The following is a 24,002-nucleotide window of genomic DNA, read 5'->3' as shown; positions in this document are numbered from 1 at the left end:
GCAGTGGGGAATGAACCTGCTTCATACTTTAAAAGAACATGGTCATTCCTTGGCATGCTGCTCCAATAACCATGCAGGAATTCTCCCTGCCTGTCTCCCTGCAGACAGAATGCCTCCACCTGTACCTGGGTGGTGCTCCTGTGAACAACTCCTCCCAAATACCACAATCACCTTTGACTTTATCCAAGTCTACAATGATCAGCAATGCATTTTGTACTAATTCTGGTATTTAGGGTAAGCAGCTTCCTTGCTCTGTGGCAGTGCAGGAGAAAATGCGCAGCCCCAAGCAGCGCAGCGCGCCGCGCGCCGCTCCGCTCGGTCCGGGTCCCGCGGCTTCTTCTTGCGGCCCGCCGCTGCTGCGGCGATGGTGGCGCCGCCCGGTCCCGGCGGACCGGCCGCGGGCGCACCTGCGCTCGCCGCGAGCCGGGAGCGCGGGCGGGACCCGCGCGGCGCCGCCGTCATGCCCGCCGCGGCGTCGCGCGGGCTCGTTCCGGGACCCCCCGCAGGCATGCGGCGGGGCTCAACACCGGGCAAGCGCGCCCCCGAAGCGGCGCGCGCCGCGCGCCTGGCGGCGCTGCTGGTCTAGAGCCGCCCCTGGGCAGTGGTTATAATTCTTCTAAAAAATAACAATATATGAAAGTAGTGTATTCAGTGGAAATGAGAACTTGTATAAAATTCATTGTTCATCATGAATTCCTCTATTCACTTAGCTATCACACTTACTTCTATAGGAGTTCTATGTGTAGTTTGACATTGTACAAATATCAGCTGTTGAGCCATTTGGGACAAACCCAACATTCCTTATGTATTTTAAAACTCCCTTTGTAGTCGATTGCTTTCCACGGGTGTATATACCATAATTAGTTTCCAACCATACTGTTACTTTAGAATGGTCATAGATCACTCTGAACAAGCAAACGTACAGGACAATAATTGCTCAGTCTATGTTGCTTTCAGCATTGGGCAAGCACCATGGTCTAGTCTGTCCCTGCAAACGACAGTAAATGCAATGTTTTTAAGGAACTACAAAGTCATTTGCTTGCGTGTGTGAGGGGAGCATCAAAAACTGGACAAACGTTCTTTTAACCCTTTCCTACTCAAAGGAAACATAAGAGGATAATCTAATTCCAATTCAATTTCATAGGGAAGAAAAATTCACTCCTACGCAGGAAACTCATATTCCAGCTTTCAGCCTAAAGCAAAATGTCATGGCCAAGTTATAAAATACTTTAAAAAATGGGGTTTATATAATGAAAGTGCTGACAGACCTTTAATTATATCCATGAGTGTGGCTATACAGCACATACATTTTGATTTCCACTTTGATTCTTGAGGTCTGAAGCAATTTTAATTTACTGTGAAGTGAAATCTTCCAGAATATAAGAGTGGGACACTTTATTTCAATATTTAAAATACTGAATTACATGCTACTTCTTTTCTAAATATCCATAACATCTGCACTGATTCCAAATGAATCCATTAAAGAAAATGCCTTCTTACGGTTGTGGAACACAAGTGTAATATACTAATGCACTCCTTGAAGACTATTATTTTTTGCAGAATTTATTTCTTTTACTTTTATAGGCCTGAGCAATAACTATGGTTTAAGTTGCCTCATGATTTTATTGATTATAGAAGCAGCAAAGAATCCTGTGGCACCTTATAGACTAACAGACGTTTTGCAGCATGAGCTTTCGTGCGTGAATACCCACTTCTTCGGATGCAAGTCCGAAAATTATTGATTATAATTTCTCCAAACTTTCACTGTTCAAGCTGAAATTTTCAAAGTTAGGTGTCTGCCTCAGGCTGAATATTTTTGAAAAGTTACAGCAAATGTGGTTCAATTATTTCTAAAAATGTGGGCATAACACTTTGCTAATGTCAAAAACAAATCTTCCCATTATTTGGTTGACAGACTAGCACAGGGATCGGCAATCTTTGGCACATGGTCCGTCAGGGAAAGCCCCTGGCAGGCCGGGACGGTTTATTTACCTGCTGCGTCCGCAGGTTCGGCTGATCGCGGCTCCCACTGGCCACGGTTCACCATGCCAGGCCAATGTGGGCTGTGGTAAGGGCGGCCAGCACATTCCTCAGCCCTCACCGCTTCCCGCAGCCCCCATTAGGTCCCATTGGATCTATTAGAAATTGAGGACACTCAATCCCAGGTCCTCAAAGGATCCATTGGAAGTTAGACACCTGAATATCTTTTGAGGATCTAGAGATTATTGTAGTCATTGGCACTGTAAACTTTCTGTTTTAATAAAACAAAAATGTCACTAGACAAGAACTGTGGCCTATATCCTCCAGTCCAGCTGAACTGTGCTGAGCGCAGACAGGAAGGAGAGGGAATAAAAATGGCTGTTTAGTCATTTTGTGCTCCCTGACTCCGGTGTAGCCCCTTCAGTGTAAACTAGAGCAGCCTCATGACTGCTTTAATTTACACCTGGCTGCAAATAGCCTCAAGGGGTTGGTCCAGCAGCCAGTAATTTCCAGGGAATAAAGATACCCTGGTCATTCCTCCATACTTAAGGAAAAGCATATATTAGTTGCACATGCATATCTACAGTACATTCGTTCAGTTATAAAGAGCACAATCCCACAAGTGTCCTAAATGCATTTGACAAGTAATGCTTTGAATTCCTTCAAGTTCAGATTACACATTAACATGCTGGTTTTAGATGCATGCTCAAATATGAACAAAGTTCCTTTACTTCCACAGATTGGGCCTAAACATTTGAACGATGACTCTGGTACTTTTGCTCAGATACAGATTAAGTATACGCTGATGGTTCAAGTATCTGATAGAAGCACACTATTGCAAACAAGTAATGGCCACTTGCAGTCATCAGGAATAACCAGAGGAGACAGGAAATACTGTTCAGCAACTCAAATATCTGTTCTCTGTATGTCTAAATATCTTCTGTCTGTATGTTCCATTCTATGCATCTGAAGAAGTGAGCTGTAGCCCACGAAAGCTTATGCTGAAATAAATTTGTTTGTCTCTAAGGTGCCACAAGTACTCCTGTTCTTTTTGCGGATATAGACTAACACGGTTGCTACTCTGAAACCTGTCAAATATCTGTATGATCAAAATGATTAAAGAAGCAATTACACAGAGTTTTTCTAATGTGAACAATAATATTGAGTATGCAAATATCTCAGAACCTCACTGTTCAGTTTGTTTAAAAAAGTGTCCTTTTCTTTTGGAGGCTGTTAACAGAACGGAAATTTCATCTCCTCCTAAATGGGGCCACTCCCATAGAGTTACCTAGTCAAAGATTATTTGTATCCTTAAGATGTAGGGCCAGATTCTCAGCTGGTATAAATGGATGTAGCTCTGTTGACTTCAATGTGACAAGGTGGATTCACAACTGGATTCAAAGCCTACTGAAGCCAAAGGGAATGTTTCCATTAACTTTAGTGGAGCAATGTTGATTTACACAAGCTCAGGATCTGGTCCATAATGTCAGTACATAAAAAAAGAGCAGCTGAAAATAGTTGTTTCTTAGCTTGATCAATACAAAAGGCTGTGCATATGGATGGCAGAGAGAGAGGCAGTGAGATAAAACCTAGGTGATAATTGAATTGTGCACTTATGACCCGATCAAAAACCCATTGTAATCAATGGAAGCATTTCCCTTGGCTTCAGTAGGCTTTGGGTCTGGTCACTAATCCACCTTCTCTCATTCTATCTCTGAGGCACCTGTCCAAGAACAACTCTAATTCACAAGAGAACTTAGATATCAGGGAAATAATTCCCCTTGTAAAACTGGGATATAACTGTCAACTTAAATAGGAAATGTCAGATCTCAGTAACTGAGGGCCTGACAGAAGGCCACAGACTCTGGCTCTGCAAGAGCCAGACAGACACGGGAGCCAGGAAAAAATAATTCTAGATTTTTCCAGCTGAATCAGAGAAGAACGGTTCCTTGACTCCAAGTGGAAATAGCCTCTGCTGAGATCAGCTAACTCTCCTCATCATGTGATGAACTCAGCCCTCAGAGACACTATTCTATCTAAGTTAGCTCAAACTCTGACATCTACCATCAACAGCAGCCTGAAGAAGTTTGTGAACAAAGTAAAATAATTCACAAACATCTTTGGAGCACTCCCACCAAAAGCTCTGTTCAATCACTACTGGTTCCTGGACACAGTTCAAACTCAAAACAAAGCTAATGATGACAAGTCTTATTGCAATTCAGGCCTAACAATTTATACAAATGGATTAAAACTACATTTTACTTACCTCTATTTCCTAGCACAGTAGTTTCAGCTGAGTAGAGTATTCTTCTTTGCTGTGGCCATATGCTATTAAACAGTTGCTGTCTTTTAACACAGAGCTGGGTGCTGTTTAGCAATGGGAAAGTACTTTTGTGTAGGGTGGGATCTTCACTGGTTTAATTCAGCATAGCTCCAAATTACTCAATGGAACTACTCTGATTTACACCAGCTGATGTCTGGCAACAGTACAATCATTAGAGTTTTTACAGCACTTTAGGGTCCTTTGGGATGAGGGGGACCATATGTAAGGTTAGATTATTAACATAATAGCTCTTGAAACTGCAGTAACATTAGACTCATTAAAATACAATGGCACAGAAGGAACTGTACTTAACCTTTTATTGAGGTTGACCAGGCTCTCGAGCTGTCAAGCAGAATCTCTCCCAAGAGAGAGAGAAACAGGCTCATGCTGCATTAGAGGGTACTGTAAACAAATGTCAGTACAGGATATGTGATGTGTGTGGAGGAATACACAAAAGTACACATGGGAGCAAAGCAGCTGCAACTGAACAACTGTTCTACTTTCAGAGCTGTGAAGAAGCTGCAAGGGGAACATTCCCTCAGTGATCTGCGCTGTGATCTTTTCTAAAATATAAATTGCTGTCCCTGCCTTCCTTCTTCTTCCACAGGCACCATCACAAGTGTAAAAGTGACTCATGTTAACGAGGGGACTCCAAGTGCTAGCAGAAATATATTTAGTGTGCTTGAAAATAGCAAAATTGATACTCTGGTTGGGAGAGTCATATTTACAGATGGGGACTGGACATTCAACAATTTGAAGTACACCATTGCTGAAGACAATTTGGGAATCCCTGCCATGTTTCATATAGAGCCAGATTCAGGTACTACCCAAGCTTATAAAGGCATGTAATGTAATTAAGTCGAGCTAATGGAACTTGAAACATTTTTAGTTTTGCTTTTACATCCTTAACACGTTTGCTTTCAGAGTAGATGGTCATAATGATTCTTGCTGGTCTTATCATCTATGAATCTATGAAAGAAATATATTCAAAGGTGGATATCCCAGATAATGTCAGTTAGACACTGAGTTCCCTACTTCATAGCTAAGGCCCTACTTTGCAATATTGTGGAAATTGCAGCTCTCACAATATTAGGCTTCCAATGCAGTTTTGATAGCAGGAACCCAGCCATGCCCCAGACGGCCAACAGTGGGAGCTCTGGGCCATAGGTGCTGGAACCAGGAGTGATGGGGGTGCTGCTGCACTCCCTGACTTGAAGTGATTTTCATCATATCAGGGTTCACAGTTTGGTTCTATGGCTCTCAGCACCCCAACTATAGACATTGTTCCAGCACCCCAGCCCCAGGCTGCTGACAGTGGGTTCCCACGATCAGCTTTTCCACATTACCGCAAATAATGATTTTCCACGATTTTCCATGTTCTGTCCACAACTCAGCCACAATTGTTAAACAATCATCTCGCTATTTAAGTATCTGTGATTAATTAACTTAAAGTGGAGATTTATGTTGGAAAGAATATGTATTTACTTTCTGCTCAGAGACTTTTTTGTGTCTCTCTGCCAGGTCTCATAAAGGTTTTCAATACACTAAGCAGTGAAACAAAGTCCCAGTATTTTATCATAGAAAAAGCAATGAACAATGACATTGAAGCAGATCCCATCAGGGAGGAAAAACCTTTGCTGTAGTCACAGTCAATGTTTGGGTCAATAAGATGATTTATATGTCCCTGTCCCACACACAGCCCCCCCACCCCAAAATGATGGGGTGTCGGAACAAATGAAGTTGGGGACTGATTCTGATGTCAGATACTTGGTGTAAATTAATCATGTACTTGGTGTAAATTCATAGAAGTCAGATGTGTTACACAAATGTAAAACTGATGTTTGCGGTATGAGAGTCAAACCCCATGTACCTTCATATTATTTGTTGAAAACTCTATATTTCCATGTTTTTTTAACGAAGGACAGAACCACCTAAGTAGCTGTGGATAAGTGAAAAGTTTAGTAAGGTCAGTGAATCAAAATTTTTATTCACCTAAAAAGATGCCTTATATGTCACTGGCTAGTTTATTCTGTAAAACATAATAAATACAATACTGTGAGCAATTATTGCCTTTGCAAATAATAGATTCATAGATTCAAAGAATATATTATTTGCAACGGATGTGGAAAATTGCAGTAATGAGATGAGATTGCATGAGTATGCGTATGAGATTGCATAATAAACCAAACAAGATATTGTGCAGGGCATGTAACTAGCACTATATTTCTCTCTCTCTTTCCTAGATATATGAGATAATTTTATATCTATTCATGTAGCATCTACACATACGCACACTCTCTCTCATATACACATTTATGACTAAAACAACAGTACTAGATACAACAGTTACAAATTAATGTACATAATTATGTTTGCAAACTATAATAGTAAATTAATGTTTTAAAGATGTACACAGCACCATAATGGTATAACAAATGTGACAATGCACCATAGAAAATTCCAGTCTAAGCATACATTTCATGGCATTATGCATCTATTCTTTAGCATCTTTGAATCAATTATGTCAAGCTAGTCCATAAAATAAACATTATAAATAGATTTTGTACCGCAGAATCATTCTGGACACAAGTGAAATAATCAGCATGTATCATATCATTGACTAAAAGTTCCAGATTTTCTGTTGGCGCAAATCAAACTATCTAAGGATATTCCAGTGATTGAAAATGGCAAAATATATTTCTGTTCCAACATAAAAACTACACACCCCATAATAAAATTTGGATTTTGGATTGTTTATAGTTATAATAAGATAGTTCAAGAATTAGTCATAAAAAACCCACCCTGAGAGGCCAGGCACGAATAACATTTTATTTGGTATGCAAGAAATGAAGTTACATTTTTACTATAAATATTGACTATCCTTGCCTGCTCTTTTTTATTATTGTTTGTGAATTTATGCATTATTTTCAGGCTGTAACATGCTATTTCTTGCTCATTTGTACCATTTCCGTGAAATATAAATTAAGAAAACTCCTTGACTTTGTAGTAAATGCCACACAGATATTCTCTAACTTTTCTTTCCTCTCTCATTTAGTAAATACACTTTGTCAAATTGCCAGGTTAGGAAAACAAAAGGCATTTTTTCATGAAGATTAGAAATATGTATCTTTTGGTATATTCAATTTATGGGCACATTTCATGTCTCAGATACTATCTAAAGTCCAGTGGAGTCAATCTTTCCTTTGACTCCAATGGGCTTCAAGGCAATTCCTGTATGTGTAACTACTACACATTGCTGGGCCCTTGATGTCTGAACTAGTAGTCACTTAAGTCAGGGGAGCCCAGATCCTCAAAGATATTTAGGTGCGTAGCTCACATTGAAATCAGAGGGAGTTAGTTGCTTAAACACCTTTGAGGGTCTGCATCTGGGTGTCTTTCCATTGACTTGACTGGATATTGATCAGGCCCTTGTACTCTGTACATGCACAGAGACACAGATGATTCTGACAAACCCCTTCCTCTTTCTCACTTTTCCTTTCCCTTTCTTAACAGGACTTTAAAATGTTTTGTATAAAGTAGTTGGGCTACACATGCAAAATTCCTATTAGGCATGATTCTCTCCTTCACTCGCATGCATTGGTGTGAACCAGGAATTTGCAGTTACACCACTGTAAAACTGGAAGTAGAAGAGAATTAGGTCCGCTGACTTCAAAATCTTTACTTAGATTTAAGTGCCACATTTTTGTGCCCTCTTCTGCAGCCCTTACCCACAGGCAGAAGTGTGTTTGCCTTAGGTGTAAGGTTATATAAACTTTTACCTAAAGTCCTGAGCATGCAAAGGCCATGGCTATATACACCAGAGCTATGTCTTTCTCACATTTTAAAAAAAAAATTATATTGGTGTATATTAGGGGCTCTGCTGTTCATCATCAGAACTGCTTGGTATTGGGACACAGGATGTAACTTCACCAGTGGAAAGTCCTAAAAGGCAGCCGCCCAAAATTTTCAGACCTTCAGAAGTCACCACCCACAATAATGTCTCTAACGTTATGGTCTGTTGAATTTTGTTTTTACTTATCGCATTAAATTAATAATATTCATAGCATTGGGGTTATACAATGGCTTTTGCAGATCACCCACAAATGCTGTTTATTGCCTTGTATAATCCCCCACCAGGAACATTATTTCCTAACTAGATTCAGTCCTCATGTTGACTCAAAGCATCAGTAGAAATGATGGTGCCAGTGTCCCAGGCACAGACTGGATATGTCTGCAAAATACAACAAGCAAGGCCAGAAAGAAGCAGCGGAAAGGAATTTAATTGACTGGGAAAATAACTTAGCAATAGGCCTGGTGTATTTTTATAGAAATCACTCAGGTTATGTCTTCACTGCAGAGTTAACACGGGCTCTTACCCAAGTTTTAGCCCACACAACAAAATCTTTTACTTGGTTTGGAAGTGCTTTAAGCCCAGGAAAGCTGACCTGGCTATGACTCTGAGTTAGAGCCTGGGATCCATTTACCCTTAGGGCATAAACCTGCCCACTTTGCAATGACAACACAGGCTAAATCACTTGAGTGTTGGTAGTCCTCCAATGCCTTCCCACAATCCCCGCAAAAGGACAGGCAAGTTCTTCACCCATTGACACAATTGACTGGGTTAGAATCTATTTCCTGAGTATCTCGGCACAAAGACCCATGCACCTACATGCACATGGGTGAGTGCAAAAACAGTGAGGACATAGTAATGTGGGTATGGCTTTGCTGTGGGGATGCCCACATCCAGAATAGGCTAATCCAGGTGCTCAGAACTGGGTGCTAATCACCTGGGCTAACTCTGCAGTGAAGACCTACCCTAAGTGGCCACAGTTAGACAAGTTCTTAATGGAATAGCTAATGTTTATATTTCCCTAACTCACTGCTCTTGTTTGAAGTCCAAATAGCTCTTTAAAATAACTAAGTCGAGAGGGTGGAGACCTGGATTTTGCTTCACACTCCCCTGTGCCTGTTGTGCTATATGAGTTACCCTCAGAAATGCTACTTGGTTTAACTTAGAGAATGTGAATGTTCACCTGTATCTGCTCTGCTGCACACATTGACACAGCAAAATGAAGACTATTATGTAGGGCTTCCTTTGTACATCTGGGCATTTAATTATTGTGAATATTTGGTAACACTTTATATTAAGATTTGGTTTATAAAGGATAATACATGATTAATCAGGTTTTATCAAATCCGAGACATCCATAGGTTGCTGATAACTGGAGCTGAGTGGGAACCATTTTTCCTATTGCATGGAAAGTTTTTTCCCATTGCACAAAAAGGCAGAGAGAGAGAGAGAGAGAGAAAGAGAGTGCACCAACCTTTTATAATGGCCAGAAAACCACATGTCCCTTTAATGACCATTAACAAGTTTCAGTGTAGTTTGCCAATCAGTTTTTAAGCCTACAAAGCACTTTGTGATCCCTCAATAAGAAAGGCAGTGTTATAAATGTGATTTGTTACTAATGCTTTACCTGAATCAGTTTGCCATCTTCACTTAAAATACAGCAATTCAGAAAGCTACAATTATAGAGGAGTAATTTTCTTAATATATGAGTAAAATTCAAATATGAAAATACAATTATAGGAAGGGAAAATTACCATGATCTGCCCACCCACTGTTAAGTAGCCTTTTAACCTTGAAGTGTTTAAAGTCTCATCTCAATCCATCACAGTCCAGCAATCTGTAGCTGGAGCCAAGGCACGTTTTAAGCTTAAAGCTGATATAAAAGAAGCCTGCCAGGAGTCCTTTGAGACATCTGAAATATAGTAGACTTACAAGAAGGCAAGTCCATGTATAATTTAAAATAAAGAAAGCCAAAAGCAAACTTTCCATTCAGTAACACAAAGGCCTTTGGGAGAATGATGGGCTATTTAGAATGTCGTGCAGCATATTCAAATATACAACCATAGAGCTTTCATTCTTGGACAGGGCCAAAACATTTCCCCCTGTTTACATTACAGATGCAGCTGCTGTCATAATGAGTTCTTTTAATAGGATAGGTGGACATCAGTGAAAGACCCACTGGTTGTGAAATCGCTATATTTAGATCATAGAATCATAGAATATTAGGGTTGGAAGAGACCTCAGGAGGTCATCTAGTCAAATCTCTTGCTCAAAGCAGGACCAACACCAACTAAATAATTCCAGCCAGGGCTGTGTCAAGCCTGGCCTTAAAAACCTCTAAGGATGGAGATTCCACCACCTCCCAAGGTAACCCATTCCAGTGCTTCACCACCCTCCTAGTGAAATAGTGTTTCCTAATATCCAACCCAGACTGCAACTTGAGATCATTGTTTCTTATTCTGTCATCTGCCACCACTGAGAACAGCTGAGTTCCATCCTTTTTGGAAAACCCCTTCAGGTAGTTGAAGGCTGCTATCAAATCTCCCCTCACTCTTCTCTTCTGCAGACTAAATAACCCCAGTTCCCTCAGCCTCTCCTCATAAGTAATGTGCCCCCAGCCCCCTAATCATTTTTGTTGCCCTCCTCTGGACTCTCTCCAATTTGTCCACATCCCTTTTGTAGTGTGGGGGGACCCCCAAAACTGGACACAATACTCAAGGTGTTGCCTCACCACTGCCAAATAGAGGGGAATAATCACTTCCCTTGATCCGTTGGCAATACTCCTACTAATACAGCCCAATATGTTGTTCGCCTTCTTGGCAACAAGGGCACCCTGTTTACTCATATCCAGCTTCTCATCCACTATAATCCCCAGGTCCTTTTCTGCAGAACTGCTGCTTAGAAATTTGGTCCCCAGCCTGTAGCGGTGTGTGGGATTCTTCCTTCCTAAGTGCAGGACTCTGGACTTGTCCTTGTTGAACCTCATCAGATTACTTTTGGCCCAATCTTCCAATTTCTCTAGGTCACTCCTTATCCCTCCTTTCCCCTCTAGTGTATCTACCTCTCCCCCTAATTAGTGTCATCTGTGAACTTGCTGAGGGTGCAATTCATAGAATCATAGAATATCAGGGTTGGAAGGGACCTCAGGAGGTCATCTAGTCCAACCCCCTGCTCAAAGCAGGACCAATCCCCAGACAGATTTTTATCCCAGTTCCTTAAACGGCCCCCATAAGCAGGGCCGGCTCCAGACCCCAGCGCGCCAAGCGTGCGCTTGGGGCGGCGTGCCGCGGGAGGGCGGCAGGCGGCTCCGGTGGACCTCCCTCAGGCGTCCCTGCGGAGGGTCCGCTGGTCCCTCCGCAGGCACGTCTGCAGGAGGTCCACCGGAGCCGCGGGACTGGCGACCGCCAGAGCGCCCCCCGCGGCATGCCGCCCTGCTTGGGGCGGTGCAATTCCTAGAGCCGCCCCTGCCAATAAGGATTGAACTCACAACCCTGGGTTTAGCAAGCCAATACTCAAACTATTGAGCTATCCCTCTCCCTCAATCCCATCATCCAGATCATTAATAAAGATGTTGAACAAAACCGGTGCCAGGACTGACCCCTGAGTCACTCCACTTGATACCAGCTGCCAACTAGACATTGAGACATTGATCACTACCTGTTGAGCCTGACAATCTAGCCAGCTTTCTATCCACCTTATAGTCCATTCATCCAATCCATACTTCTTTAACTTGCTGGCAAGAATACTGTGGGAGACCATATCAAAAGCTTTGCTAAAGTAAAGATATATCACATCCACCGCTTTCCCCATATCCATAGAGCCAGTTATCTCATCATAGAAGGCAGTCAGGTTGGTCAGGCATGACTTGCCCTTGGTGAATCCATGTTGACTGTTCCTGGTCACCTTCTTCTCCTCCAAGTGCTTCAAAATAGATTCCTTGAGGACCTGCTCCATTACTTTGCCAGGGACTGAAGTGAGGCTGACTGGTCTGTAGTTCCCTGGGTTCTCTTTCTTTCCTTTTTAAAATATGAACACTATATTTGCCTTTTTCTAATCATTTGGGACCTTCCCCAATCACCATGATTTTTCAAAGATAATGGCCAGTGGCTCTGCAATCTCATCAACCAACTCCCTCAGCACCCTTGGATGCATTAGATCTGGACCCATGGACTTGTGCATGTCTAGCTTTTCTAAATAGTCCTTAACCTGTTCTTTCACCACTGAGGGCTGCTCTCTTCCTCTACATACTGTGTTGCCCAGTGCAACAATCTGGGAGCTGACCTTGTCTGTGAAGACCGAGGCAAAAAAAGCATTGAGTACTTCAGCTTTTTCCACATCATCTGTCACTAGGTTGCCTCCCCCATTCAGTAAGGGTCCCACATTTTCCCTGACCTTCTTCTTGTTGCTAACATACCTATAGAAACCCTTCTTGTTACCCTTCACATCCCTTGCTAGAGGCAACTCCAATTGTGCCTTGGCCTTCCAGATTACACCCCTGCATGCTCTAGCAATATTTTTATATTCCTCCCTAGTCATTTGTCCAAATTTTCACTTCTTGTAAGCTTCCTTTTTGAGTTTAAACTCACCAAAGATTTCACTGTAAAGCCAAGCTGGTCGCCTGCCACATTTCCTATTCTTTCTGCACATCGGGGTGGTTTGTTCCTGTGCCCTCAATAAGGCTTCTTTAAAATACAGCCAGATCTCCTGGACTCCTTTCCCCCTCATATTAGCCTCCCAGGGGATCCTGCCCCTCAATTCCCTAAGGGAGTCTAAGTCTGCTTAGACGAGGGTCTGTATTTTGCTACTCTCCTTTCTTCCTTTTGTCAGAATCCTGAACTCAACCATCTCATGGTCACTGCTGCATAGGTTGCCACCCACTTCTACTTCCCCTACCAATTCTTCCCTGTTTGTAAGCAGCAGGTCAAGAGGAGCACAGCCCCATGTCAGTTCCTCCAGCACTTGTACTAGGAAGTTGTCCCCAACGTTCTCCAAAAATTTCCTGGATTGTCTGTGCATTTCTATATTGCTCTCACAGTAGATGTCAGGGTGATTGAAGTCACCCATTAGAACTAGGGCCTGTGATCTGGAAACTTCAGTTAGTTGTCTGAAGAAATCCTTGTCTACCTCATCCTTCTGATCCGGTGGTCTATAGCACACACCTGCCATGGCATCACCCTTGAAGCTCTCGCCTCTAAACTTAACCCAAACTCTCTACAGGCTTTTCTCCAGTTTCATATGGGAGCTCTGAGCAATCATACCACTCTCTTACATACAATGCAACTCCTCCACCTTTCCTCCCATGCCTATCCTTCCTGAACAGTTTATACCCATCCATGACAGTGCTTCAGTCATGTGAACTGCCCCACAAAGTTTCTGTTATTCCAGTCACATCATAGTTCCTTGATTGTGCCAGGACTTCTAATTCTTCCTGCTTGTTTCCTAGGCTTCTTGCATTCGTGTACGTGCACCTAAGATAACTAGACGATTGCCCTATTTTCTCAGTATGAATCAGGAGGCTTCCTGTGTTGTACCCTCCTTGTGTTTCCTCCCAGAATCCCACTTCCTCACTTACCTCTGGGCTTAGGTCACCATTGCCCAGTGAACCTAGTTTAAAGCCCTCCTCAATAGGTTAGCAAGCCTGCCTGCGAAGATCCTCTTCCATCTCTTCGTTAGGTGGATCCCATCTCTTCCTAGCAATCCTTCTTCCCAGAACAACATCCCATGGTCAAAGAATCCAAACCCTCTCTCCGACACCATCTGCATAACCACACATTCACCTCCACAATTTGACGGTCTCTATCTGGGCCTTTTCGTTCAACAGGGAGGATGAACGAGAATATTACTTGTGCCTCAAACTCCTTTATCCTTCTTCCCAGAGCCACATAGTCTGCAGTGATCCACCCAAGGTCATTCTTGGCAGTATCATTGGTGCCCACATGGAGAAGTAGGAATGGGTAGCAGTCCGAGGTCTTGATCAGTTTTGGAAGACTCTCCAACACTCCTGGATTCTAGTGCCAGGCAAGCAGCACACTTCTCAAATCTCCCAGTCTGGTCGGCAGATGGATGACTCCGTCCCCCTTAGGAGGGAGTCCCCAACCATCATCACCCATCTCCTTCTCTTGGGAGTGGTGGTCATGGAACCCCCATCACTAGGATAATGCATCCCCCTTCTGCACTGCACACTCTGATCCTTCAGCAAGTTGTGCTTCCAGCACCAAACACTGACTTCTATCCAGAAAATCTTCATATTCTCTGATGCAACACAGGGTTGATACTTGGTTCTCTAGTCCTTTAACCTTCTCTTCCAATATGCAGACCAGCTTGCACTTCGTACAGACGAAGTTGCTTCTGTTCTCTGGGAGAAAGACAAACATGGCACATTCTGAGCAGGTCACAACAGCTGATCGCTCACTATCCATGTCTTCCTTCTAAGAGGCTCCTCAGATGTTGTATGTACTACTCACAGGAGCCTGAAAGGCAAAAACACTCTCTCTGTTTGCCTGTCTTCTGTTCGCTGCTTACTCAGTTCGCAGCTGGCTGCCTTTTTATAAGGCTGCTGGCTTGAAGCAGGTGGCCTGACTCAAAGCCTTCCCTCCAATCAACCACTCAAGGTCTACCTGTGACAAAGCACTCCCAATTCACACTTTTCAATCCAATATCCACATGGTCAAACAGTCACACTGTGATGTTGCACCCCATAATACGTTATAGAAATATGCTTATGAGTGTACATATGACATAACTGGAATATGTTTTATGCTAGGTATGCCATGTAACATATCTTTGCAAAGGTTCTGATCTACTGAATATATTCATCCTATTTGTATGTATGTATCATTTTTATATCTGTGTTGGCTCTATGCTTGTATTTAAAGTGTTTGCTGTAGGAAGCACATAAGACAGATTTGTTCAACATAGTGTGAAAGGGTTATTCAAGTAATTGGGAGTACTTAACTAACAATGGACTTTGGGAGACGCCAATTCACATCTGAGCTTTCCTGAGAACGTTAAAACTAACATGTGAACAATGGTGACGGCCTGCAAAAAGCTGAATCATTCATAGACATGTGACTTGCCCAGGTGGCTAGAGATACCATCTTGTGGCTGTGATGTTGCACAAGAGAGAGAATATATAAGGCCCTGGAAACTCCTCCATTTTGTCTTCAGCTGGCTCAAAGTCATATTTTGAGTGCAGAGTAGAACGGAAGAATTACTTCTCGTGTCTTGCTTACAACACTCCTGCTAATACATCCCAGAATGATGTTCGCTTTTTTTCAAACTGTGTTATACTGTTGACTCATATTAAGCTTGTGATCCACTGTGACCCCCAGATCCCTTTCCTCAGTACTCCTTCCTAGGCAGCCATTTCCCATTTTGTATGTGTGCAACTGATTGCTCCTTCCTAAATCTTGTTAGCTAATTGGTTCTGCTATAGCTAATAGGGCTTCATGGCACATCCACTGTTCTTTATTTTCTCACATCATTATTTTAAGGTATATTAATCCACTATTTAAGTATGAATTGACTCTTATGTTTTGTTCCTAAAAAGTAAAGCAAAATCTCACAGGGAAGAGTAGGCAGCTTTATTTACCTTAGTAAATCATTTAATGGTGAATTTAATAAGATAAACATTCAAAATGACTTTCCTGTTTACATCATTAGGGGGAACGGCTGGCTGAGTGGTCCTGATTTGACTCATTTCTCTTTAATTGAGAACAGATTATAAAGCCAGACAGATTTCCAGGCAAACTGACTGACAGCTCTTTTCTGCAACCTGCACTGTTCTATGCGTACCATGAGCCATCTGCAGAGCATTATAACTCTGCTGTTGATAGCACATCTTTTGAAAGGAAAGACAAAGTGCTACATAACAACAGGTAAACAGTAGTTCATCACTTAACAAATCAGTGGATTATTTCAGATTTTTATATGTGCTGTGTTTTAGTTTTCAGCTAGTACAAATAGTTAATTAAAGAAAGGTTTATTTTTTCCTGGTAGTCTTTGCAAAGATGAACTTCCAGACACACATTGTTAAGGTATATTTCCAGTCATTTGGACTATTCCCTAGGTATACTGAGAGACTTTAGTGAATTATTCTACCTGGTAATAGGAAATTCAATGGACCATGCCAGTCATGGGTCTATGCCAAGTCTCACTTGGCTCAGAGCCCTGGGATATTATGTACAAACCCAGGCAACAGGAAGAACATTGTAGAAGGAAAGAATTGATAATTCAAAGTCAGCAGGTTCATCTTGTTGTGACTGTTGATGTGGAACAATTTTTGTTCTATGCAATGAGAGAAATAGACACAGGAGAATATAAGGCTTAATTTTGCACTCAGTTTTCCTAATCCACGTGTTAGAGCAAACACCCACCATAGAACTCTGTCCCATGCATGCCAGCTATTCTGGAGACCCCTTAGGAGGCTATAGAGTCATAAGCCAGATTTTACTTCTTCATGAAATTCAAGCTACTTATTACTATCAACAAAACCCGCACTGAGCCAGGTCTCAGTTATCTCAGGCACCATTTCTGTCTTGCCCATCAAGTCATCTCTGTGCATCCTGAATATTTTGGCTATTTTTTTTCCATAGCTGGAGTGTGAAGAAGCTGAGAACATGGTGCCTTGATATCAGGCCCTCACCTTTGAAACTCTTTCCCACTAGAAATATATTTCAGCCAGACCGTAGCCACATTTAGTTCCTATTGTAAGAAGGATTTCTTTGTGCAGACTTTCCCCTAACTCTAGGTTCTGGAAACATTATCAGTTGGTCTAATGGGGCAGCATTTTCTGTCTGTTTTTAAAATTGATTTTAGTTGAACTGGTATAAGAGAAATAAGGTGCCACAGGATTATTTGCTGCTTTTAGAGAAATTACTGTGCATTCACTGTCATAAGAAAGGTAGGCAATTAATATCCTGGACAGCACTGGTGTTATTTCTGTAACTGTAGCTGCCTAATTAGGAAGAAATAATTATCTCAAACCAGTAAATGATGATTGGCAAATTACAGAATTCTTGTATTAGGAAATTAGGATACAGAAGGCATAAAGTTGTAATGATGTATCAGAGGATATGACCAATGGACTGGTATTATGTGGTGACTCTTCAGTTATCCCGGATGCAATTTATCAACACTTATTCATGGACACTGTGAAGTGTTATCTGAGATACCAGAGGGACAGAATCTTATACTCTTGCTCATACTGACCAATTCTATACTTCACAAGTAAACCCAGTGAAATTAAGGGACTGTTTGTGAAGTAAGGTATTACTCCCCAGGATCAAGGAGTGCACAATCTGGTCCAGAGTTACTTCCTATTGTATTCACAGGTATTGTTCTGATTCTAAGGATAGTTCCTCTTCCCTCTGTAACTGCATACTGAATTTTAATGGTGACTGCTGTAATTCTGATAGTCCACCATTTGTGCATGGGAGAATGAATGTATGCTTATGCGTGTCTTTGTTCAGGGACGTTATAGGGTGATGGGGAGAAGTGGAAGAAGGAGGGAGTGTAATAATTCTGCTAACAATAATTTCTTATTGTTCCTGTTTTACAGAATGTGAACTATGAAGCTCCTGTCCTCCACCATATTATGACACAATTGTGTATTTCACAATTAAGAACCCCTTTCTTCAGCTGAACTGTTTGGATAAAGATTCACCAGCTATTCATCTCAGCTATTCTATTGTGGGAGCCAAGAATGACACAAATTTGATATCTTTGTTTTAATACAGTCTACTGGGAATCTAGAATGCTTGTGAAAGCAAACCAAAAAGTCACTGCTGGTGGTATGTTTGACACAGAATCCCAACATATTTTAACTAGCAGAATAGCTAGGTACAGTATGAGGTCAATCTTGCTTTCTAATTCTATAGCCTCATTATTTCTAGGCAGAACTAATAATTGCTTCACACTCCAGAGACAAACTATTGGCCCTCCTTCTTTGGTGACCACTCAGAATTTCCAGTATGATGTGTTTTAAGGAACTCAGAGTCCAACCATCTTTCAACTACTGACTGAAGTAGCTGATGAATTTGGTGGAAACAAAGCTAGTCAGTTGACCACCACAGCAACTGTAATAATATATGCAATTCCTAGGACTGTAATCAAGCTGAGTAGCAGAACAAAAACAACTATCACAACAGTAAGTATGTAGCATTCCATTACTTTTCAAAAGTTCATGCAAATCATAAAGGCCCAGATTTTAAAGGAATTCAGGTGTTGCTGCACTCAGCATTGCAGTGACTAAAGGATTTAGTAGCCCAAATCTCATTTTCAAAAGGAATTTATGTATTTGGGATTCTAAATCCCATCAACTGTTGATGGGATTTAGAATCCTAAGTGCCTAGATCCCTGTTGAAAATGAGATTTAGGCCCCTAAATCAGTTTGGTATTGCAAGGCCTAAATACCTGTAAAAATTTGGGCCTTAAGTGTCTGGGAATTCCAACAGATCTCTCAAGCCCAGTGGGCCTCAACCCACAGCCTGCTTGCAGCCTAATCAGCATACAGCTGTGGCTCATGTGACATCCTCAGGGCCATAACTAGTTCAGGGCAGGAGTGGTACATGCTCTGGGTGAAGATCTGGGGTGTGTGTGTGCAAAAATGGGGCGGCACAAGATGGAGCCCAGAATCAGGGCCCCCCAGCAGGATCAGGTTCAGAAGTATCGGCAACCAGGCCAGGTTAACTAGTGCCCCTGACCTCACAGGATTGCAGGTCCAGTCACCCCAGCTGGAGCAGGCTCCCTGGCACTAGAACCGCAGCAGCAGGTAGATAGGACGGTCTGTGCGGCTGAGTTACGTGCAGCCTAGGTAGGAGATCAGCAGGCCTGGAGAAGGGGTTGCAGGGGGCTAGGGCTGCGGGGACAGGGGTGCAGCTGGTGCATGGGGGCAGAGTCTAGATGGGGGAGACTGGTGGCTGTGGGTAGCCCCTGGATGGGGGGATACATACTGTAGCAGCTGTGTGCTGCTGGGTTGCAGTCCCTGGATAGGGGGCTGGGTGCATGGAGGGCAGTCCCTGGGTGGGGTACTGGCTGCTGGAGGAGGCATTCCCTGGGGGCGGGTGCTGTTCTGCCTTGGACAGGGCATCCCGTCTCTGCAGGGCAGCACCATGTGCCAGCCCAGTGTTGGAGGGTCTGGATGCTGGGGGGACAGTCCCATAGGGTTGGGTGATGGTGGGCATTCCCTGGTTGGAGGGCAGTCTGGAGAAGGGCTGAGAGGCAGTCCCTGGGTGCAGGGCCTGGGTGATGGGGGACAGTCCTTGGCTGGGTACATGAGGCAGTCCCTGGCTGTGGGGGCAGGGCTCCCCATCTTTGCAGGCAGGGTCTGCAGCCGCATTTTCTCTGGGTGCTCAACCCAGCCGTGCTGCCAGCATCAGCACGGAAATGAGGGTGGTAATATACCATGCCCTGCCACCCTTACAGTACATTAATTCATTTTCACAGTTAATGTTTTGACTTATTTTGCTACTTTAAAATGCTCTTGGTAGACATTTGCCAGTGTTGAAATGAAGGGTACTATATCGATCTGAACTGTAGTGCTGTCAGACAACAAATACCCTTATTTTTTGTAGCTGTACAGGTAGTATATTTATTGTGTGGATGCGGCTCACATAACACATAGAGAGCTGCATATGCGGACCACAGTGGTAAATAGGTTGACTGCTTTAGGCATAGCTATCTTGACAGTATAAGAGGAAAAATACATCTATCTTCTCAATTTCCTTATTGCAATATAAGGCCAGGTTCTGACATGTTTACTTACGTTGTGTAGCACCTTACTCCACGAGTGGTCCCCTTGGCTTCAAGTACAATTCCACATAGTTAAGAACATCAGAAACTGGCTGAAAATGAATAATTATTTTAGTTATTAGTCATATGAACATACATGGCTAACGTAAGATGGCTTAAATCAAGATCTGATTTTCTTTCTAAAAGATAAGCTCTAGCTCAACCTCAAGTTATGGGCTTAATGCAGGAACTAATGGGTGAAATTCTAGGCCGGGGTGGCCAACCTGAGCCTGAGAAGGAACCAGAATTTACCAATGTACATTGCGAAAGAGCCACAGTAATACATCAGCAGCCCCCCATGGCGCCCCCGCTCCCAGCGCCTCCCACCCACTGGCAGCCCCACCAATCAGCGCCTGCCCCTCCCTCCCCGCACCTCCTGATCAGCTGTTTCATGGCATGCAGGAGGCTCGGGGAGGGGGAGGAAAGAGAGGGGGAGGAGCAAGGGCATGGCAGGCTCGGGAGTGTGTGGGAAGGGGTGGAGTGGGGGGCAGGGCCTGTGGCAGAGCAGGGGTTGAGCAGTGAGCACCCCCCGGCACATTGGAAAGTTGGCATTGTAGCTCCAGCCCCAGAGTTGGTGCCTATACAAGGAGCCACATATTAACTTTGGAAGAACCACATGTGGCTCCAGAGCCACAGGTTGGCCACCCCTGTTCTAGGCCTTGTGTTATGAAAGAAGTCAGACTAGATGATAATAATGATCCCTTCTGGACTTAAAACCTAGGAATCTCTTCAGAGCTCATAAACCTATCAGGATTGGGCCTGATCAGTACTTAGACAGGAGATCATTCAGGGCACACTATGGTACTGTAGGAAGTGCTGTTGGTGATTCACTAAGTGACACTCTTCTTCCTGAGTCTGACATCAAGCCCATGGTCCAGCATGGTGACACTAAGGGCTTGTCTACACTTACCAGGGGATCGACGTGCGGCGACTGATGCATTGGCGGTCGATTTAGTGGGTCTAGTGAAGACCTGCTAAATTGACCGCTGATCACTCTCCCATCGACTCCTGTACTGCACCTGAATGAGAAGCATAAGATGCTCTCCCATCAACATCACATAGTGTGGACCCTGCGGTAAGTAGATCTAAGAACGTCGACTTCAGCTACGTTACTCATGTAACTGAAGTTGCATACCTTAGCTCAATTTCCCCCGGTAGCATAGACAAGGCCTGAGGCACTGTTCTCCTGGATGTTGCTATCTCTTGGGTGAGATGTAAAACAGAAATCCTTTTTAGTTCATTAAGGATACTTTTTGTAGGAGTCTGGAGCTTAACCCTGGTGTTCTAACCAAATTCCTATTTGAATGACCACATTGTGCCTATCTGTATTTCACCTGAATTTCATTTAGCCATCCTGTACTTCTCTATTCCTCTCCTAAACTGCTATGTAGTATAATATTGCTGGATAATGTGATTCTCATATGTAGATTTAAAGTGCTCTGGAATCCTCCCCTTTGGATAAAGGGGTCCCACTGCCACCCGAGAACCCAGGAATGGGGACGGATCATTTTAAGACTGTGAAACATTTCAGTGAAACATCCCACATAGATTGCTGAGCCCAACTCTATGTATTAATTATTTTACTGTCACTGCATAATTCACTGTCTCCTGTCCTTTCACTGTGTTTGTTGCTATTCTCCAAACTCTAGTCAGTTTGTCTACATGTTTCAGGGAATCAGGGATAAAAGCCATGACTACTGAAGTTAACAGCAAAATGACCATTGACTCCAACAGAGCCAGGGTTTCACCCTACTACCTAGAAGGAAAGCTAGTATTTCAGGTGCTAACTTGCCTGTGTACTACATTGGCAGTATTGCTTGCCTGCTGAGATCCATAGAATATGTCCAACTCCATATGATTTATTCTGCTGCCACATCATCACTAAGAACCTGGTCCCACATCCACTGAAATGAATGGAAAGACTCCATTGAACTCACTGGAGCTGGACTAGGCCCAGAATCCCTTACAGAATTACTGTTTTTTGGGTTTCTATCCCTTTCTGCTCCTCACCATATCCGTTTCTGACTATTTCCCCCAGATGCATTATCCTCTAGCTGATTCTCATTTTGTTATATCCTGTCCCTATTTCTAAAAATAAAACAATCCTACAGTTAGATAGCCAGCCAAGTAATTAAGACACCAAGCCAGGAAATCAAATTAACTGGCCACAGCCCTAAGGAACTCTGAATGTCAGGCCACTGAGAGACTGCACAGAACAGATGGTAACTGTCTAAATCCTTCAATTTCATTGTTTGGTGACATAATATTGAAATAACTGTCTGACACACACAGTGTTCAAATACACTGTTAATTCAACACTTTGTCCATCATCAGCCAATTATTTCAATACTCAGCAGCACTGACTGACAGGCCACTTGATCAGTCTGAATAGCCCCTTCACATTCTTCTGTCTGAAATTTCTGTGCAGGATACCAAGATAGAAAGAAAAACGGGTGTTGTCAATGAAATGAAACATTTCAGAAATAAAGAAAAATAGAATTTACAGGCCTTAAACATTCAAGTCTTCTCCTAAAGACTCATCTCTTCCACAGTGCCAATGAGCATGCTCTAATCTGGGCTTCCTAGTGTGTCTTGTCATCTCAGTTTTGGGGCTTATTAAGAGTGGACAAAAATTTTCTGTCAAGAGTTTTTTTGAAATTTGGTATTTACTAGGGCAGGCAGAAAATTTTCTAGACACATAGGAGCACAGAGGAGTTGGAGAAGGAGTGTGGTTCATTCCATTTAGGTAAGGTTCAACACCAGGTTATGAAAATGAGGGAACAACCTGCCTTACATAAGCTGTTTTTCTTTCTGACGGAAGACAGAAGAGATTTCTGGTGCATGCAGTACAAGGTGGTGGCCATGCTGGAGAAGATATGTGGTCTGGAAATACAGATTACAGAACTATGTAGCATCTGAAAAATTGAAGACCCATTGGACAACCAGCTTCAGAAATCATTGCCACAGATGATACAAGGGGAAGCATTGACACTAAGGGAACTGGAGTTCAGCCAATTGATGATTTATGACCAAGAGGGGAGAGAGGGTCAGGAGGCATTCAACCTGGCTACCAATATTGAATTGTTATCTAATACTCCGCAAGTCAACAAACAAAGGGTCCTGTTTGGAGAAATGGAACAGAAAACTACAGGGGACATACCTGATTACCACTGTTGCAGTGTGAAGCAAGCAGCTACCAAGAGAGGTTCTTCAACCATCCTAAGAAGAGAAGCAGTTATTATGGCAGATTTCTATTAGGAAGAGAGGACATAGAATTCATCAAAGGACACAAAGATAACAGGAAAATATGCTGTCTGCCTGCAGTGGGATAGGTGGGATTATGAAGTCATCTGTCAAATCTCCACTGGGAATGATACATATTGGAACAAATGACATGATATTATGTGGAACTACATGTATTACAGAAGACCTCAGGTATCTTGGAAGAGAACTGAAAAATTAGGAAAATCTAAGTCGTCTTCTTGAAGATCCTTTAAATCCCATGAGCGAGAGAAAGCAGAAGGCAGAAAATACTGGAGGTGTGTGGCAGCTGGTGTGAAGCTGAAAATTTTGGGGAACATTCAGCCACATTCTAGTGGGAGACATATGCTGGATATTTGGGAGACATATGCTGGAGCTCTCATGCCACCAGTAGTAAAATGTCACTAAAGTGTTTAAAAATTATAGATGATAATTTTGTAATACAAAAGGTAATGCCCCAACATAGGTAACTGTTTGGGACCTCATTATGATGGATAAAGACAAATTAATCACTGGACTGGAAGCTGGTCGTTTTCTAGCGACCAGTGGTTATAACTTGATTACATTCAATACGAGCAAACAGAGGACAGCCCAACCAGTAATATATGTACTAGTAATATGTATAGTGTTCCAAAAGGGCTAATTTCCCAAAGCTAAGGGAAATTATGAGTGAACTTTACTGGTAAGAAATATTTAGACAGAAAAAAGTGAATGAAAATTGGAAGTACTTTAAGAAGAGTTTATTAGATGGCCAAAAACCCAAGGATTCTACAATGAAGAAAGAAGACAACTTTGGTT

At 42.7% G+C, this 24,002-nt stretch overlaps 1 long non-coding RNA gene across 1 annotated transcript in view; it reads right to left on the bottom strand.

The window, feature by feature from the left end:
- The window catches only part of LOC120394397, a 36,594-nt gene extending 15,638 nt beyond the window's left edge, over positions 1–20,956 (bottom strand). The window contains exons 1-2 of the long non-coding RNA XR_005592276.1: positions 20,854–20,956; positions 19,918–19,996 (exon numbers count right to left, since the gene is read on the bottom strand). This is a non-coding gene — a long non-coding RNA (uncharacterized LOC120394397). The remainder of the gene's footprint in view (positions 1–19,917; positions 19,997–20,853) is intronic.
- Positions 20,957–24,002: the final 3,046 nt, after the last annotated feature.

The sequence above is a fragment of the Mauremys reevesii genome, linkage group 1, assembly GCF_016161935.1.
Source record: "Mauremys reevesii isolate NIE-2019 linkage group 1, ASM1616193v1, whole genome shotgun sequence".
Lineage (NCBI taxonomy): Eukaryota > Metazoa > Chordata > Testudines > Geoemydidae > Mauremys > Mauremys reevesii.
This window is presented reverse-complemented; position numbering and strand designations above follow the sequence as displayed.